This window comes from Dermacentor silvarum, chromosome 1 (genome assembly GCF_013339745.2).
Source record: "Dermacentor silvarum isolate Dsil-2018 chromosome 1, BIME_Dsil_1.4, whole genome shotgun sequence".
NCBI classification, from domain to species: domain Eukaryota; kingdom Metazoa; phylum Arthropoda; class Arachnida; order Ixodida; family Ixodidae; genus Dermacentor; species Dermacentor silvarum.
The window spans coordinates 195,245,816-195,264,651 of record NC_051154.1 but is presented as its reverse complement, the minus strand read 5'-3'; the positions used below and the strand labels follow the sequence as shown (position 1 = coordinate 195,264,651).

At 49.3% G+C, this 18,836-nt stretch overlaps 1 protein-coding gene across 1 annotated transcript in view; it reads right to left on the bottom strand.

The window, feature by feature from the left end:
• LOC119436605 (discoidin domain-containing receptor 2-like) overlaps window positions 1-18,529 on the bottom strand; it is a 254,289-nt gene extending 235,760 nt beyond the window's left edge. Inside the window, exon 1 of the mRNA XM_049658987.1 lies at window positions 18,491-18,529. The gene's annotated coding sequence lies outside the window, so the exon portion shown is untranslated. The remainder of the gene's footprint in view (window positions 1-18,490) is intronic.
• Between the last annotated feature and the right edge of the window lie 307 nt (window positions 18,530-18,836).

Here is an 18,836-nt window from a genome sequence, read left to right as displayed (position 1 = left end):
ACTGTTTCAAGCCTTGCCCGGACGAGTGCAAGGTTAAGCGTTTTTGTTTTTTGGTCCCGACCTAATCACTATTTGTAGTCGACTTCTACCGTTCTACTTATTCTCCTTGTCTATTCGGTGGCACCTACCAGTGACACATACACATTCTGGGGGGGGGGGGGGGGGGGGGGGGTTGGCCAAGAATTTTCACATTGCCGAGTGCCACATGTACATATACCCAGTGGCCCAAGCCGCCTATTCAGGCACATAGCCAGTGACTGAAGTTCGGCAAGACCTCACACGTCACGGGACAATGAGAGCAATGAACGGGTGAAAGCGCCAGAGGGCAACGACTTGACGCTGACCTTTCTCTTGACTACAGTTCGGACACACATTCTGCCACGTCTTTCTCGGTCAACCACCCCTACGCAACGTCGGATTTCACGCAGCATAGTATATTAGACTCCAAGTACTTTATGTTACCCTCCAATAACTATCAGAGCACTATGTCTGCCTTTCATATTGCGGTTCAGCTTATATATGTATAATAAGTACAGTGCACCTGCGTACGTACGTACATGTGTGTTAATGTGTGCGCGGTTCGGAGGTGGGCGAGGGTGTATATCTGTGAAAAATCTTAAAGGCTGTTTAAAGGTAAAGAAAGGCGGTTGGGAAGGAGGCACGTCCGCGCGTATCGCATTTTCTTATTATTTGCCGCAAAATAATACGGCGCTTTCGGCCTGACCAAAATAACACCCATTATGAAATAAAGTTTTCTTTCCTCCTAACGCCTGCCAACCCCTCCCGCTCCCCCCTTCCCCAATTCCGGCCTTATGCTAACTGACCGACTAGGAAAACACGCAGGCCAGTGAGACTTCAAGACGGCTGAGTGATATAGCTTATGAAAAGAAAGATGAAAGCACTAGCGGGAGACATCGCCGAGGCCTTGCTTTTTTCTCTGTCTCTCTCGTTCTTTTTACCCTTTATATACTTACTAATCTTTCACGTGCTTGGTCGCCAGCTCCTTCGTCATCTAGCGCCAGCCGACGCATTTTGGCAGCGCCACTTCATACCCACGCCGCAATTCTTTGGAACGTCGCCGCTGCTAATCCGATGCGAAAGTGATAAATAAACATAAGCGCGAAGAAAAAGAGGGGGAAATAGGATCGGGAGGGGGGGGGGGGGTGTAGAACATACCAAGAGAGGAAGAGCACCGCGCAACGAATGATTGGACGGAAAACTTTCGTCTAAAAATACATGCGAATCCTTGCACCGCCTCGGGTATCCCTCTCTCTCTATAGCATCGTCTTTTCGCCACACACAAGCACACACCGCGCGTTCACGCACTGGGCGCGTAATCGCATAAACAAGAGCAGCCGCGTGCGTTCGCGAGAGACGGCGGGAAAGGTCGAGCGGACCTCTCGAGCGTCCGTATTTATAAACGGGGCCGCGCTTTGGCAGCCCCAGTGAGCGTCCGCTCGCCGCGCGTTGATATAAAGAGGCAAGTGACGCCGCCGCATCTTATCCCATCCGCGCCGCCGTCAAAGGCAGGAAAAGCCCGCGCGGGCGAACGAATGCGTCCCAGATGCCGGAGGGTCTCGTCGGAAGCCGCAGGGAAGCCTCTCTCGGATACGACGCCGTCCCCCCAGCGCCTTTCGCGTCGCCTTCATTTTGCCAAACCCCCGCCGTCGCCTTCTTTATTTTGCGCGTTTCCCGCCGCGACTCAAGTTCACGCTTTCCGAAATCGCCCGTCAGCTGCTCGCGAACGCTCCAACACTCTTCGGCGTGCCCGAACCCCGAGAGGAGTAACCGAAGAAGCGCGCAGCGGAGATGCGCCGGTGTATGCAGTGCGTCGGGGCACGATGCACGTGGAGCGGCGGAATCCCGGTTTGGTGAAGCTTGGCCTCGTCTGCTTTTGTGCAGTCAATAATCATCCCTTTGGCCAGTGATTACAAAGAAGCTTCGAAGACTGTTCACAGTTTACGATGCACTGTTTTTGATTGTCATTAGACACAACACCTTCACTAGTGAAAGAGGCCCCATGCGGGTCGCGGGTCTTTTTTTTTTTTTTTAGCTGCATATTCATGTCTTCTTTTCAGTCACTCCATTTCCGCCTGCCGCGAGCCAAATTCCTGCTCTGTAATGCAGTCTGAGCTAAAGAGACTAAAAACCGTGATTAGGACTTCAGGTGCGGCCGTGCTATCCCTGATAAAATGCTCACTTGTGTAAGTGAAGCTGTTCACACTGTTATCTACCAGCTACGCAGATTTTAATAATACCGCCACTATCCTATTTTGCACGGTGACGCCTGCTGCTTCTCGGATCCAGGTATTGCCTTGCCAAACTTTGGGTTCTATAAAAAATCACTATTGCGTGCGGAAGCCTTTGTAAAACCCGAAAATATCGCCTCTTCAGCCAGGCTTAACGTCCTCAAAGCGTCATAAAAAATTTCGGATCCTTTCCATACGAGTGCGTTATATATGGAACTCATTATCATTCTCACAAAAAGCAAGAAACACACGCACGCACTATCTCTCTTTCTCTCGTTGGCAGCTGTTGGCGAAGCTGAGGCCCTGTTCTCAGCCTAACTGCCCATTCTGCCACATTTTATTGGCAGGGTTCGATCCCGACATTCTTCTAGCAGCTCGACTCGTGTTTGGAGGGGAAAAAAAGAGCACTGTCCACTAAGCGAAGCATACAAAGAAAAATTAGAACAAGAGAGCACCCAGTTGAGTCCCTGTTGTCGTATCTTTATTGGGAAAAGTTTGATTATTGGCGAGAAAGGGAGATGAAACTTTGCTGTTTGAAATTTGAAATTTCGCACGAAAACTGTGGCGCCAATAAAAACAATGTTGTGTTCACTACCAGCTTACCAAGCCTCCGCCTCCATAAAGTTTTGCTTATTTGGCACTGCAGAAGTTTAATCTGCCAAACAACATATAGTGAATAATTTTCTTCAATGTCCCTTCAACATGCATAGCTAAATGAGCCTATAATGTATTTTGACAATCTTATCTTGAATCACTCGCATGTCGGTTACTGTGGGCACGGGCTACCCGTTTCTCTATGCTATGTTTCTCTATCAAACCTGGCACAGCATCATCCTCTCAATCAATAAATTATTCAATCAATAAGATAATTGCCTGTCTTATAAACAAACATACCGCAAAGTAATTAAAAATAAATAGTAACTACATATATATGCTTCTTCGTCGTAACCGCAAACAAACGTACTAAGGATAAGGTGATCGTCTTCTTGCATTATTATTTTTTGAAGCTCATCGAACTTTCAAGAAGTTCTCTTTGCACTTTCTTCAAAAAAAAAAAAAAAAATGTGAAAGAATGGTTTCAGTCAACCTTAAACGAAACTATACTACGAATCAGCCCGCGACTTGGGTGGTCTAATTTCCTTAGAAAATTATAAGAAATAGGAAGAAAATAAAATACAGGAAGAAAGTATGACAGAAACAACCTGCACGAAACATGTATACGCTTGGAGAAGCTGCGCCCTATTTCACTATGAGATATCGGCCACTCCGTTTCAAGTTTGACCCAGGCATCTTCGCCGTCAACAGGGGCGTAGCCTCTGCAGCGTCGTCATTATTTTGCCTTTGAAAGTGCTTGCTTCAATTTTCACATCTTCCCCATCCTAGTAGCAACAGCAGCCGCCTTCTTTTGTCGCCGTCTCTAAAATATATTTTTAGACACGCGCTCAGCTGGTAACTGGTGGCGCGCGACTGCTCGTCTCGAAGCGTCAAGCTCCTTCATTGCCTCGCGCCTTATTCAGCTGTTCCTCTTTAGTTATTATTTTTTTAAAGACCTCCGAGTACAGGCGTTCTCTTCGAGCGCGACCAATTACGGAGAGAGCTTGGCGCTTCGGGGTATCGTCGTTCAAATATGCGGCTGCTTGTTTTGTTGCTTCAGCTAGAGATCATTCACCCGCTCACCGGAGACACTGCAATGTCAAGACTTGGTGCGACATCGGCCATTTGCGACGGCGCGGAGATCATCTCGTGCCGGCGCTGTTCAGCACGATACGTGATAAAGTGAATCCCCAAAGGGACGTATACCGGCAAACAAGGACACAGTGCCAGAAAGATTGAGCAACAAAACCTTTACGCCGGACTCAGGCAGCATTACGCTGCGCGAATAAGGTATAAAACAAGAATTTAAAAAAGGAAGAAGAGAAAGAAAAAGAGAAAAGTGATATGAGGCCTCTTCGCCGAAGTGTTGAACACTCGGTCAAAAGCTCGTGCGCTATAACGCAAAACTATACCGAACTTTCCTATTCCATTTCTGCAATCAGCCCTCCACGATTGGTCAAACATTTTTCGCCCCCCCCCCCCCCCCCTTCGCTTGTCTGTCACACGACTTCAGAAAAACCGCGAAAACTCTTCATCTGATATGATGTATACACACTAATAATGCATGAGTAACAAAAGAAAAATAATCATTTCTGATTCTACACATTTTTCGCCATATCAGCCGTCCGCTATTGGTCAAAAGATTTCGGGCTGCGCTCACTTCGCCTGCCCGTCACGCGACATCACAAAACCGCGAGAGCTCTCCACTTCAAAATCACGATTACGCATTAAAACTGCATTAATATGCCGAACAATACTGATTTTTTTTCCCGAATAGCCGGAGACTGCCTCGTTCCGAAATGAATCGATGATGGTGGCCCACCGATCACTGTGGCACTGGCTGCTCGGAGCTGCAGGGGAGAATGGATTTACTTACGTATAACCAAAAAAAAAAAAGAATTGCGTGGCAGATAACGTTGTCAAACCCTTTTGGCAAGTACACACCATCAATATGCCAACTCTTCTTTGCTGAGGATCCATTTTAGCAGCACCTTTACCCTTACGTTGCACGCCGCCTCGATTTTCTACCAGCCACCGCAAACTAAGCACGGGGAAGAGGACGAATCGCCGATGCCGGCACCGCCCTCCTCATCCGGTTAAATACTTCCACTGCACTAGCTCGGCCCCACTGAAACGCGTTCCACTTCTACGTGCTCCTTGTCTCTGGTCAGCAAATTAGATTTTAAAAAAAGGTGTCAACGTAGGCAATGCTATTCGCTTTGGAAGCAAACAAAAGTGACCTCCTCTAAATGAAGAGAGCGTTTCATTGGCCTCTTCAAACAACGCTGCGGGTCCCCGCCCGATGCTTGCGTCGGCGGTTACGTAACTTTGACGTCAGGAGATTGGAACAAAAACAGATTTGAATATTTTTGCGTTACAGGGCTCATGCATGTAGCCTTAACTTGTTGTGCGCTATGGAAAATAGAACTCGTTTACGAGAGGCCTATCTGCGGCTTTTGTTCGCAGCATAATCAATCCATTTGCTCCCATGGTCGTAGTGGCAATGTGATACAATTTGTAATAGTAGGGAGTGATTTCATAACGGGGGAAAATGTTTTGATACTTACATATATATGCAGTCTGACGCAGCTGCCTTGGTCTGCTAACAAGGTGTTTGATTTGAAGTTTTAGTTTTGAACACACTAGTTCTTCTATTGAAAAATAAATAAGTAAAAAGGAAGGAGGAGAATGGAAAAACGGTGCAACCGGTCTGGTCAGTATACGTTTACGTAAGCTGTGCAGTTTTATTGCGTGGCTACCAGATGTAGATTTCGAGCACAGATAAAGCGACGAAGAGATGCTACGCAAAACAGTCACGGCATTTTCAACAAAAAGCAACCAAAAAAGCGCGAACACAAAGTTAAAATAAGAAATAAAAAGATTCCATTCGTATTATCACTATGCAGCACCAAACGCTTACTAACAGTCTAACGACTTTTGTTCCCTATCATATAAGTCATAAAGAGATGGGTTCAATAACAGCACAAATTTCGCGAATGACACCTTTCGGCAAGCGCTCACAAAATATACCGGCTCGTCCCGCATAGCTTGCGCGGACACTCCCTAAAGGGATAATGCGCGCCGCCTCTCGGAGAGCCCATATGACATTAACAAGTTGGCCGCGGCCCACTTTACTCTGTTGTCTGTAACGTGCTCCCGAATAACGGTAACTTTGTCATTTCTGTTGTCGCGTCTCGTTTCTCAACCCCGGCCGAGCGACAAAGGCATGCATAGAGGGGCGCAGGTGAACAGCGGGCCTTGACTTGGTTGTAGCGCGAGTCCGCCTAAAAAGGAAGCCGGCTTCCCCGAAGAGCCAGCATTAGGCGCTCGGTGTCGGCGGGCCCACACGCGTGACTGAGCCCGCGCAGGGGCCGCCGCCGCATGATGCATCTGCCCAGAAACACGCGACGGCGCATCAAAGGAGGCAGTGGCGCTCTTTTGTCCTTGTCTATAAGGCCCACGTTGGGGTGCGTGGGCGAGAAATCTCGTTCGCGACGCTCGGGCTTCTCGGCGATGCCGCCACTGCTGCTCTGGGTGTCTTCATCCACCGGGGAACAGATGTTAGTGCGCCATTCCTGCATCTCCCGCTTCTTGTTCTTCTTGTCCCGTCAACGTTTTTTGGGATGCGCCACCGTTTTTGCCTTCTTTCAGTTACGTTGTTTATTTATTTTCGCGCCGTGCACGCCGTTGCAAGCTCCCGGAGACAAGCAGTTGACGCCCTACCGTCCACAATTATTTCTGTGCACGAGGTTGGGATAACAATCGGCGCGGCAGCACACACACACACGCGCGCGCGCGCGTGCGCGCGCGCGTTTAGTGCATTTAGGCGCACGTTAAAGAACCCCAGCTGGTCAAAATTCCCCACTACAAGTTCTCCACCGCAATGTCCTCCACTGCGGCGTGCCTCATAATCATATCGTGGCTCAGGCACGACAAATCCGAGAATTTAATTAATTAGGATGGGATCTCACTTAAACGCCAACCAATGTTCAAGTTATACAGAACACGGGCCGATGCTATGAGCCACGTAGTCCAAAGAATGGTGGCACTAGCTGAGTCTGCAGCGAAGATTAAGTTTACTTGCCACGCAAACCTGTTTGCTCAGGCTCGGTCTCTCTCCCCCCTCCTTTTCTTTTCTGTCATTTCTTTCTAATCGAAGTTCGCGACAGTGTGCTGATAGAAGTTGCAGCCTGTCTGTCTATTTTAATTAACCTAGAATACAGGAGATGCCTGTCTCTCACGAAGAAAACAAGGACGCGTAGCCTTCATTCAGCGATGTCTAAACAAAATGGAGAAAGTTAGCCGAGAATAGCCAGAAAAAGGGAGGAAAGACAATAAGAATGAAATAAAGAACGGCGAAGGCTTTGAAACTAGCCCGGTTCTGTGTACCGGAGAAGACGACAGAGAAAAAGGAAGCGAGATAAGGATGGGCGGTAAAAGAGAAGTTGACTATGGCGACACGTATAACGCGTTTGTCGCGATGCTTCGCTGCAGGAAGTGTCGCACTGCGCGCAAAAACAAGTCAGCGCCGTAACTTGGAGCGACGGGATACACAAAGCGCGCTGTCATTTCACTCAAGTTTTCCCTACGCCGTTTTAGTCTCGTACGCCGTCTTCTTAGGCTGATCGCACGCCTCCGTTCGGCATAATGGGCCGGCAACAAAGCGTCTTACACAGGGCAGCAGACGCGCGTCTGCACAGTGCACCGTGGTATTCTTACATATACGCTCCAAGTGAGCCGTCTCCTAGCGGTTACCGGGTGTTTTTATTTACCAGTTTTCGCCGAGATCGATCCCTCTTCTCTATCGGGTCCTTTTTCTTCCCTCTGTGTTTGTTTTTTAATCTGCACTCCACTTCGTCCGGGAAGAAAACTCGATGGCAAGCAAACAAAGAGAGAGAAATCCCCTGGCGGGCAGGGACGAAAAGAGGGGTGTGCGGTCGATCCTTATTCCATTGCGGGCCATACGGTCAGCGTAGAGTACACACGGGTGGCCTCAGAAGCAAGTACAGAAAGAAAATACGAAACACGCGAAAAAAAAGGGGGGGAGCGAGGCCGAGGGAACTCTTAAAACTGGCTGCTGGGGGACGTAAACTGATTACAAAGACTTCCCGCTTGTTTCCCCTCCCTCTTCCTGGCGTCGGTGCTTCGTCCCACCGATTCCTCCCGCGGAGCTCGTTTCCTTGCATTTCCGCTCTCTTGATTCCCTGCCTCGTGGCCTCGGTGGTCGTTCGCCACTTTCGTTTCTCCGGCACGCAAAGGGGCGGGAAAGGCGGTCTGCGTCGTTAATGCCAACTCCGCTTATAACGGTGGCTCCTCGAACGGCGTGGCCGTAGAGGAATATGCGATTTTCCCTGTCAGAAAAGCAAACAGCTGCCCCACGATTTCGACAGTTGATTGTATTTGGCAATGTTTCGACCACAGCTATAAGGAGGACCATTTAAGAGCGCTGCTTGTGAAACTCTGAGAGCCGAAAAACAAGCGGCGCATTTCTCCGGGCCCGGAGGAAAGCACGCGAAATGTGCATTGCTTTACACGATATATTAGTCCTCTAAGTGGCGACAATTCTCACAATGAAGAGATCTGGCTTAGTGGAAAGAGAAGTAAAGATGTTAAGCGTGTTAAGCCTTGTGTCGGAAAACTTTCCATTTATACGACTGCGTTGCGGAATGCCTGCTTTCGACACGAATTTCTCTGTCTATGTGTATGTCAGCTATCTCGCGCTCATGAAAGTCATTTATCACGCACTGTAGACCCACAGAATGTATCGTGTGTTCGTGATAGTTGTCGCAACTAAGGTTCTCTGTGTTTTCAGTGTAGGGGAGCGGAAGGAAGAGACATACATCGCAAAGGATACCGTATAGGTGCGTTTTCGTGCAGGTGAATATACAACGGAGCCAGTTAAAGAGCGAGCGAGCATCTCGCTTGCATGCAGTTTGCTTTTGTTTATTGTATTTTTCTTTGTGGAAGCCATGTTTCCAGTTAGGCGCGCGTATTCAAGCGCTCTACAGCCGCAGGCACTGCCGCCAATGCCCCGTGAAAACTCGCGCGGGGAAGGGAGGCAGTAAACGCGTATAAATACTGGCGCGAGTGAAGAGCGCCTTGCGGGCCTCGCTCTCCGCAGCCTCTCTGCATCGAGGATCGTCGGGCACCATCTGTCAGGAGGGAGGCAAATACAGCTCGCCAGTCACCAATACATGCGCAGGCAGGCATCCGAACGATCTCTCTATAGACAAACAGTTCCGCCGGCTTTCCCTGCCCCCCACCTTCTCATCGAATCCCTCCCTTCCTGCCGGTGTCGTCGTACAAAACGCGCCAACTCGCACCGTTCCGGCGGAAGGGATCCATTCTGGCGTAATGATATGCAGATCTCAGTGTCAACAAAGCCCGATGATTTGTACGCGTCGCGCCTGCTGTTTATTCCTCGCATACAGCATCGGTCGCTTTGGACTAGCTATTTTCAGCTTTGCGTGTGTGTGTGTCTGCGTTTTCATCTGCGCGTCGGGGCCCGTTCAGCCAGCGGCAGCTACGTCAGAGAAAACGGGCGAGAATTGTACCTGGCTCCCCGATGCGTGCGCGATATGCAGGCGTCGGGCGGACAGTTTGCCCGAGGGCTGAAAACATGAGCTTGTGATAGGGGAGCGTGTGGGAGAGATATAATTTTAGTTGGTTAATTCAAGAGGGCTGCTGCGTCTTTCCACCCTAGAAAGTTTGTGCCTGTCATGGCAGCTATATCTGTCTACACGCACTCGTCAGTGCGCAGAGCAAGTGTCTCGTTCCTCTAAATCTCTATATTCAAACTACACCCCCGCCCCCCCCCCCCCCCCCCCCTCCCTCCCCGGCCACGCACACTTATTTTTTTGGCATTCTTTCCCCCCAGCATTTTTTTTTTCGATGGCACCATCTGGAAGGTAAGTGTGCGGTGTTGAATGTCTGGACTGCGGGTCCTCCGAGCATCAGGGGGTACGTGGCCCGGTCCAAGAGGGTAGTTTCCCAAGGAAAATAGAAAGTGTATGAGGCGAGGGTGATAGCTAGCTGCGGCCGCGCCGGCGGGCTTCATGAATTTTTGAAAGTACGGCTTCGAAGTGGTGGGGAGGGGATGCCGACGAGGGCTTTTGTTTGTGGGGGCGAGCTTTCGGCTCGCGCGGTAGCTTTACAGCCTCAAGTCTTTCGGTACGTGCACTGCAAACATTCCTGGAAACGGAGTGCGCGCTCGGCAAGGTGCGTGTGTGCTGCCGATTCCGGGCGGCCGAGAGCCGAAGGCAAAGAAGAAGCACTGTCGGTCCGGGAAGGAAGGCGGGAAGGAAAGAAGAGGTATAGGGGGCGACCACATACGCATTTGGGAGTTTGTTTTATGGATCTATCAGGGGACCAAGTGGTCTGGTGAGATGGCTGTATTGATCCCCTGGCCTCTTCGGTGCCGTTTGTTGTTTTCGCCCCGATGTGCGGGCCGTGAGCACGCCGAGAGGCGGGAAGCCCCCGAGTGATTGAACATCGGCAACTGGCTGGTGCGTCTACCTGACGAATGGGAAGCTTTGGAGGATCTTCGGCAAAGAGAGCAGAGGGAGAATACCAGAGGCAGTTCGTCTTCTTTCGTTTGAGGGTGAGGGGAGGTGGAGAAGAAAGGAAAGAGAAAAGCCTGTTTCCGGCGGATCATCATAGGATCTGCGAGGAAGCCCATAGTGTTTCCCCTATACCTTACGTATCGGTCCTCGTTTTCGATCCGCTGCTCTTCATTCCTCGGGATGTTTCTCTGTTGTCTTTAGGCCATTCCGTGCTTCGTGTCACTGCTATAGAGCTACGAGATTTTAGTAGCTTGCTAAACCAGTGCGGTGGCCCACTTTGGCTTCTGGCCTTGTTGGTGCGACATCTTTGATATAGTGTTGTAGCGCGGAAACTTTTTCACGTGGACACAGGAAGGGACACACGCTTGCACTTGTGTGCGTCCCTTCCTGTGTCATGTTTTGTTTCCATGTCCAGCGGGACAGGATGCTCGAACAATGTGCTGCACGGAAATTGGTTAGGAAACATACTCCATTTGCCTTCGTGACACTTTTGCTCCCTGCAGCCTGCGCAGAACTCCCACGCAACATGACAAAATAATGAAGCTCGTGTTATCCTTATTTAAAATATAGTTTCCCCGGCATCTACGAAGAACAACCTCTCTTCGGCATGTGTCTAAGACGTGCTGGATATTATCCACCGAGTTCGTGCAGCTTCTGATCATCACTTTGTCTTTTGTCAGCTCTACTCCGGTGCTTGAGTATGGTGAGCGGCATGTTCTACAATCTTTTCCTCAGCTGAAGAGTCGGAATAATCAGATGGTTTATACTCCGAAATATGTGCTGGAGAAATAAAAAAAAAAAAAGTACCGACATGAACCGTCCCACGCTGTCCCCTAAGCACTACAAAACTAAGGAGGTATCATTTTTTTGTCAAGTCAGCAGTAAACATCACGATGCTCTACCAGCTTCGTTCTTCGCTCTACTGATTCCACAGAAGCGCAGCGTCTTTCTTGCGCTGATGTCGTTTGCGCGAAATACGAGTAAGCACAGCACTTATCCGACGTCGCACAAACTTAGTTTTCATTCAACAAATAATAATGAAAAGTACAAAATAAGAAAGAAAGAACAAAGACTTGAGATTGTTTACCACGCGACTGCAGAAGCACGAAGACCGGGCCTTCCTTGCACCGGCGACCTTCGTGCTAGGGGCGTAAAAGCTAAGGATTCGGCATTCCTCCCGGAAGGAAATATAAGGCTTCTCGTTCCTGATTCGGCGGTGTCGGACGAGCCGCGCAGCGCAGCCTTCGCCCCACTCCCTCTCTCTCGCTCCAGCCTACGAAGCACGCAGCGGGCAACGCGTGTACTCGTAGCTCCTAATTCCGGAGCAGCGCACCTCGGTCGCGGTGAGCCCGCAATCTCATGAATGCGCTGAGCCCGAGCCGGGACCGCCTAACAGGATTGGCCGTCATCTTATAAACAATGCTTCCTGCTCGCCGAGCCAGGACGGGCGCCACAAAAACGGTGAAGAATGGGGGAGGGGGGGGGGGGAGGAGTGGCGCAGCGTATCTTTGGGCCGGGCGAGCGTGCTCGCGCGTGCGCCTAAACTCGTTACGAGCGTGCGACGCATCTCGGCAATATCCGGCCTCGAGGACTTCCCAGGAAGCAGGGCAGGACGGACGACGACGGACCTACAGTTCGGGAAAAGGTCCGTGGGGGCGAGGATGTGGTGTCCCTTTCAACCACCGGCCATTACGTTATCTGGTTTAGGGCGGCCGGCGGGAAGAGTGGCGCTGCGCAACGCCCGCCCTGCTTGCACTCGCAAAGCCCGAAGTTCTCGTGCAGGCTTTTGCGTGGCGCGTCCAACTGCACTCATTGCTTTGCATTACATGTGCGTGTCTGCCGATGGAAGTGAGGTATGTATATAATGCGCCGAGTTGGCTCTGTATCATATTCGCTATAACAATCGATAAGAGCCGACAGTATGAAAGAAGGTGCTGCGCAACGCGCGCGATAGGCTACTTCCTTCTGATAAAGGGTGCGTGCGTGCATGTGTGCGTGTGTGCGTGTGTGTGTGTGTGTCCTTAGCGTAACCAAAATAACTGTCTCTCGGAATTAAGAGCGTGCGTTTATTTCTGATTCGGAGGTCTGCATGCGGCGCTGGTCTAAAGGCTCCTGCTCGGACGAGACTATCTATGCACGCTTCTTAGAAATGCCGGGCGAGTCATCATATGATCTTCCTGTCGTTTTGTTTAATTTTGTGGAATGGCACTTGGCAGGAGTAGCGCTAAAGCGGAGATAGAGAGGAGAAGGAAGGCGTGAGTGCTTCTTTTGTGCGCAAGTGAGAGCGCGTGGTAACAGCGGTTATAGCACCCGAGCGAGGCACACGGAAGTCTGCGCTGCAGCATGTCCTCATTAGTCGAGGCAAAAGCTGTTTCGCATTAGTCGCGCCCGCCAGGAAAGTGCGGCTCGTTAGAGATTTTGAACTCGCGACCCTGAAACTGGCTCCGAGGAGGTCCATATTCTCTGTGACGCTGTACACCTCTCACACGCAGGGTGCTCAGCGCGTTCGGAGTTTTGCAAGACGGCGGCACATGCCCGGAGCCAAGACGGGCTATACCCGCAATGATTACGTGACACATTCCCGCAGTGCGACCTACGCGAGAGAGCGCACTCTTAGCAACTTTGGTTGTTGTCCTAATGGCCCGTTTGTCTCTGACAGCGCATTTACATCGCATTGTCCCGATTACACAAAAGCGAAGCAGTGTAGCGTGATTTTCCAACGAAATCAATGCCGAATAGTTAGCTTCTCATTAATTGAAGCGGCTCCTTCCATATCATAAAGTTCTGGACATCACGTTAACTTTGCTTACACATACCACCTCACCAAGGACAACAAAATAACCACTAATCTAGGACACATGGCGTTGGAACAGCGAGCGATGTGTCACACCACGTGCAACCGATTTCTAAACATTCAGCGATGTTGAAGAAAATTTATACGCCACTGCCGCAAAGCTAAGTAAAGAAATCACATTAGCTTAATCCAGAAACTGCGTCTGTGGTAATGCAAATCGCTCGGGCACCATTTATGTGGCTGCTTCTATAGCAGTTTTGCTAGATCCTGTGGCTATGTCTTGAAAACCATGACTTAGGAAGTTCGATTATTTGCAGCTCTTGAAACACTGGTCTCGAGCGCGAAAACAGCATGCAGCACAGTGACTTCGCGCCATCAAATTTCGGATGGCGCTGTGTTGAGACAGTCTACTTGCGCTTCCTGACTGGAATGCTACCGCTAGTCAACGAAGACAGCCGACTTTGCAGTTCGGTAACTGCTGATGTTCACTTGTTATAGAAGCGAGGAGCAAGCCGTCTCATAACTCATATTCACAGATGTCATCTCGAACCTATTGCACGCACAGAAGGCACCACCGGTCACTTATAGGGTGTCACGCTGAAGTTCCTAATTGATGTGGACTTGCATTCTTTATAATGAGTGCGTACGGGCCCTCCCGTGCTCTTTCCAGAGGTATGCGACATCATCTTTCGCCTGAAGGACCTCAAATTATTTATTGGGGTGTAAGTGAATGCAATATTTAACCGTCACGTATATGAGGCTTATTGAAGAAGTACTCACTCACTCACTCACTCACTCACTCACTCACTCACTCACTCACTCACTCACTCACTCACTCACTCACTCACTCACTCACTCACTCACTCACTCACTCACTCACTCACTCACTCACTCACTCACTCACTCACTCACTCACTCACTCACTCACTCACTCACTCACTCACTCACTGCAGTCAGCAGAACTATCTGGTCACGCTCCACTTATGGCGCACAGGACAAATAAAGCTTTCTTAGCGGACACGCCAAACACACAGTAGAGCCCCGCATACATTCGCATCAATCAAACCACTTGCGATGGACGGGATGCACTGGATTATACATATTCGAGGAGAATTGATACGACTGCAGATGCACTTGATCCGGACATACACATGTGCACATGTCTCGAATTCAGTCGGCCATGTCCAGCAGAGGCGTACTGTATCCAATTGTGCCAGTAATCCATATTTATTTTGTTTTCTTCTTTTCTTTCCTATTTTGAAATCGAACAATGAACAAATTTCACAAAAGGAAGAAAAAAAAAAGGGGGGGGGGGGGGCGGGAGGAGAACTAGACACAGGTTCATGGGTCGCAAAAACAGCGCGCATCCAAGAGTACACAAATTTGTCTGTACCGGTGTTTCATTACGGCAACTGGCGAGGGAACTGATGGAATAAATAAATAAATAAATAAATAAATAAATAAATAAATAAATAAATAAATAAATAAATAAATAAATAAATAAATAAATAAATAAATAAATAAAATTAGAAAGAAAGAAAGTGACGATGCAAACAGCATGTCGTCGCACGTTCGAATTGAACTCGTGCGTTTCAGCTACACAAACTTCGGGTCCGCACACATACAGTCGGGCAACAACCGCCGCTACATCGGTTGCCTAGCTCCGTGGGGCGGGCAGGATGCACGCCGTGAGAGGAAGCTAATCAGGCCCGAGGTTCGGCTGCGGAGAGCCCGATTCCCTCCACAGCCGATAGCTGTTCGTGTATGAGCGCAGCAATCGATGGCACCTCGTAGTGCGCTCCGGGAACTGTGACCGGAAGGCGGATACTTTCTTCGGGGCGATAACTGACATGTCGAGTCGCGGTCGATTTCATCTCCCAGACGACGGCGACCAGGCCACGCGCACGCCCCGTCCTCGGCGCTGACATTCCGCTGGCGGCGTGTCCGTCCTCTTTGTGGCTTCCCTGCTTGTTTTCTCTCATCTGCTCCACGGCATATCTGGCTGTCTTCCTCTTCTTGTCTGCTTTCTCTCTCTCTCTTCATGCGTGTTGCTTCACATATGTGTTTGTTTTGTGCTATTATTTTGTTGCTGTCGTCATCGTTTACCTACCTTACGGATGTGAGCGAAAGCAGCGGGCAATGGAAGTGGAAAAAATAATCTCCTTGCTTTATACAGGCAGTTATTGGAGTGGCTAACCGCTTCCGTGAAGTATAATTGAAAAAGAAAAGCGAGTTTTAAGTAGTGTTTCATTATCCAACAGCTTAGATTTGAAAGCAGTTGCAGTAGCAGAAACAATGAAATAAAGTGTTGATTGAATTGCAGGAGGCGGTTCTTCTGCGCTGTCATCTGCTGAGTAGTACATTGATTTCAATCAACATGATTTCTCCATGCGCGGAGAAATGCGCGAACGCTGACAGAAAGATATTTATCCAGTTTGGTGAGGCCCCGTACGAAAGTTATGGCACCACTTTTGATGCACTTCGTTAACGATGCGTTGACATAAGCTGCATTTCACACTGTTGTAACGAGGTTCAGTGATCGTGTTATCATGGTGCTCTAACAGCTTAATTATAAGCAAAACTCAAGTGTAAGCACTACGTGCAAAAACGAACATAACGTCCATCTCTGTCCCTCAGCAGTCCACATGTTCAATAAGTAGAATGACACACCTGAAGGTATACTGTGACATGCCCTAGATCGGGCGTTTCTTATTATTGATGTTGCTGGTTTTAAACTCCTGTACAGAACTTTTAAGAAATCACCTGGGGCACATAACACAATTCTAGGTCCTGAGCTGGATTGCTCGAAACGACAGGCATTACTTGCACAAGAAATTGAAATGTATAAGCGACTGATTAACAATATTTAACTAATAAGATGACATCAATTTCGAGATATTTATTCCAAAGGTGTGCGACGAAATACACTGGCGTTCTAGTTATAATTGTGCATTTTACCGCAACTTTGGCGGCGCATCTTGAGCAATCGAGTGCACGGATTAGAATTGTGCTATCTGCTACAGGCAATTTTTTCTTTAATTCTGTAAAATCTAAACAAAGAAGGGAGCCATCGTTCTCAATGAAACGCAACAGTGTTCGGCTGTTCCATCAGAGGCGAAAAGAATTCTCCCCACGAAATGTCCCCAGCATAGCATTTCTTTTGCCTTAAGTGAGCGTCACGGCTAGTAAGCCAAAAGAAGCAGAAAGAGATGTTACAGAAAGAAGTAAAACAGTAAGAAGGCATTGCTTCGGCTAGCTACCGGTTAAGCTAGTCTGTGTGTGCTTTGATAAGCTTGACAGTAATGTGCTTAATAAAACAAACAAGCTGAAGTTATCGGGTAAACAACATTCGCTCTAGTCGCAAAACCTGTTTCGCGCTAAATTAAAGAGCAAAAACAGAAAGGTAACAGGAACATCAGGAATCACGCTCGCCGCGGCATTCTTTCTTTCATTTTGCTGCGTCCAAACGCGCAGTCTGTCTTGCTTTATTTTTTTATTTTCGTTTCTTTGTTGTACAATCAATAAACGACGAGTAGCAGCAATTTGCTGTTCCCCCCATCCCAATCTCGAGAGAAGCAATAAGAAAGCACCACGGAAGCAGAGAGTAAGGGATGTCTCGCGCAGAATCGGGCCCTCACTCTGCATCGAGATCTCGCGCGTGACTGCGTTTCCGGCAGCGCTCATCGCGCCCGCAGCTGCGGCGGCACTGCGCCGGCGCATCACTCTTCCGCGGCCGCGCAGCCGCGCTCTCGGTGGGACGCGCGCGCGCACATAGCGTCAATTCGAGCGTGCACGCGCCGCGCCGCGACAGCAGCGGCCCGCACGCAACTCGGAACAGAGAGGGCGGCGCGTATCTTCTTCTCATAAGCCGTCCGCAAACAAGTCGAGCGGGGCCACCGGGACCTCCTGGCGGGGAGGTCGCCGCTTGCTTCGAGTCGCGGCTCCCGCAGCGGCGGCGACATTCCTGCTTATCTGGCTCCCTCTTCATCGTCGTATATACTGCAGTTGGACGCCGTTGCTCTGCTCGCGAATCGCCTTTGTTTAAGAGCACGGCGGAGGCCAGCGCGAGCTGCCGCCGTGGACTTGCGGGCCGTAAATCAGTCGCCCGGCGGGGCGCCCGGGTCTGTTGAAGAGCACAGGTGGCATACCTGGCTGATACGCGAGGGCCGCCATATTTCACGGTGCTCGGCGCGCTCCTTCCTATCTGTTGGAGCCTGGTGCTTCCTGCCTGCCGGCACGGCGCGCTGGACTCTGCGCTTGGAGGTGGCCGCGAGGTCTCTCTTGCAAGGAGAGCCGCGGCTATGTCCGTCCGCACGTTACTCACGCAGTAGTGACCGACCGTACTACGCCAATTTGAAGTAATCCCTCACCGTGAGGCATCTTTTTTTGTTGTTAAACTGGTACAGACACACACACACACACACATTATATATATATATATATATATATATATATATATATATATATATAAGACCCGTCTCAGCGTCCATGGAACTGTTGCTTTAATCGTACGCAGCAATTGTGCAGTCCGGCAACAGTACAAGGATGAAAACTGGGAGTTAGTGCCGTGCCGTTCCGGTGAGCCGATGGCTTTTCGTCAGACGCATTGAGAGGGAGACTGTCGCCTCCATCTATACAGCGACGTTATAAGAGCCGCCTCTCGGCCGAAACGTCAAGCAACGAACTTCCAGTTAGTTATTTTCATGTGTCCAGCCCGATTATGTGCACCACTGGCGTCTTTATTTTGATCAGAACATTTCAAAGACCCATAAATATAGCCGAAGAACCGATATCTGGGAGCTGACAACTGCCGCAATGACTGGTACGAAGCTTTCAGTCACAAAAATGCACATGTGTACGCGACGTCTGAGAAATGGAACGTGCTGATTGTATCTACGTCCGGCTGCCCTCAAACGCCACGTTTCTTTAAAAAAAGAAGAAGAAAAAAGCCTATTATGCAGTTTTCGTGCTGCGTCCAGGGTTGAAAGAGGCTGATGAATTGTTCTCAAATGCTGCATGCATCCTTTATTCACCAAAATAACACAGCCAACTGCACGTTAACGCGAATATTTGAACGGTTAAGTGCCCGTGCAAGTCAATAATGACGTGCTTTTACTGCTCATTTTAAACTGTTATCAATTTTTTTCAAGTTCCTTTAGGATGTCCATTATGGTACAATTCCAAGACACCAATATTATTCATTTCGTTATTCGTTTTGATTGTCGTATCCAACCATGAATATCGCAAGATGTGAGCAAGTTCAATGATAGAATAAGAAAGGAAAGACTTACCACGTACGGGAAGTTGCTTTCTGCGGTCTTTCCGGGAACCTGGAACAAAGTAAATTAAATATTATTTTCAGATTTGTGACAGAAGCAAGATATACGGTTTCTCGGACATACGCAAGTAAGCGTATCAGCACAGCCTCAAGACGAGAATACAAGCCAAGCCGGAAAGTTTTACTTTTGCCTGCCTGGCTGGAATTAGGTGATTGCCAGTAAGTTCGCATTATTTTACTACCGTCGCCTGCCGCCTTTCGCAAAGCGGTGGGAACAGCAGAAAAACGTCGGCGTCTGCTCCCTACGGATGCATTCGTGCGGGCCACGTAACTTTTTGAGGGAAATAGATAAACAAAAG